The sequence below is a fragment of the Rhagoletis zephyria genome, unplaced genomic scaffold (assembly GCF_001687245.7).
Source record: "Rhagoletis zephyria isolate East Lansing unplaced genomic scaffold, Rhagoletis_zephyria_1.1 Rzeph_scaffold_31695, whole genome shotgun sequence".
Taxonomy (NCBI): domain Eukaryota; kingdom Metazoa; phylum Arthropoda; class Insecta; order Diptera; family Tephritidae; genus Rhagoletis; species Rhagoletis zephyria.
Window position 1 is genome coordinate 1,131 of NW_016188751.1, and position 1,225 is coordinate 2,355.

A 1,225-nucleotide genomic window follows, 5' to 3' on the forward strand; every position below is an offset into this window, starting at 1 on the left:
CTACATAAATCTTATTCCAAAACTGCCGCTTAGCACGTTTATTTAATTCAGTGTCAATATTAAAGCATACAGTTAGGAGGCATTTAATCCTCATTACTGTCAATATAGAATTCGACATCAACTAAAGGACATTTTTTCGACATATAGCTAAGTCTTCTACTAAATCGTCGGTCTGATAATTTTTGTATTTGTATTTAAAACAAAGTAGGTTTCATATGAAGTCAAATAATTTTATTGCAAGAAATATAATTTTTTATAAAAGTGAATTGAACTTATTGAGGTCGAAAATTAGTTCTTGGAAAATTAAACATTTGCATATTTTAAATCAGTTAACATTCTGTCAATCATTGGTCATGGTCATTAATCTTGGCATTCGGCGGCAGGTTCTTCAATTTTTGGCTTCTCGCAACAGTTTTGCCTGGTTACCAGTCTAAAAATAGAGGAGAAGACAGGAATAAATATAGAATTTTCCAATTAGCTTAAGTATTTAATTGAGTCCACTTACAAGTACGCGGTCTTGATTGGCAGTTGAGATTGCGTGAAACACACTTACAAGCTTGGTGTCCTACCGTCGCCTCGGCCCATAACCGCCTCCACCACCACCACCCCATCCATCATCAGGCTGGGCTTGAGTCATAGCTACAGTGATTAATAGCACAACTCCAAAAACTGGAATTAAACAAGTTAGTAGGAACATCATATATCGCGACTTGAGAACTTACGGAACGTGAAGGAACTCCTGGGCCACATGTTTTGATGATTTGATGATTACAAGTTTGAGAACGGAAACCAACTGTTAGTACAACAACTGCGCCGAGGTACTTTTATAGGAGAATTAAAATCAGCAAACAAGTGTTTTTCAGATATCACTTGCAAGTTTTTTAACAATTGTATAAAATTTGAACAATACATATAGGAGAAAAGACTGCTTGCGGTGCATTTTTTATAGCTTAATTGACAACGAAACTACAAAAGATGTTCTAAAAATTATTTATAGCGATTTATATAACNAGACTGCTTGCGGTGCGTTTTTTATAGCTTAATTGACAACGAAACTACAAAAGATGTTCTAAAAATTNGGAGAAAAGACTGCTTGCGGTGCATTTTTTATAGCTTAATTGACAACGAAACTACAAAAGATGTTCTAAAAATTATTTATAGCGATTTATATAACACGGTCAACGAAAAAAAACATGTGCTGATTTTTTTTTTTCAATTATATGAA

The 1,225-nt window shown here is 33.9% G+C and overlaps 1 long non-coding RNA gene across 1 annotated transcript; it reads right to left on the reverse strand.

Annotated features, from left to right (window-relative positions):
- Window positions 1–215: 215 nt before the first annotated feature.
- On the reverse strand, window positions 216–794 carry LOC108353840 (uncharacterized). Its single transcript, XR_001846484.1, has 3 exons — window positions 723–794; window positions 506–669; window positions 216–430 (listed from the first exon to the last, which is right to left on the reverse strand). It is a non-coding gene; the product is annotated as an uncharacterized LOC108353840 (long non-coding RNA).
- Between the last annotated feature and the right edge of the window lie 431 nt (window positions 795–1,225).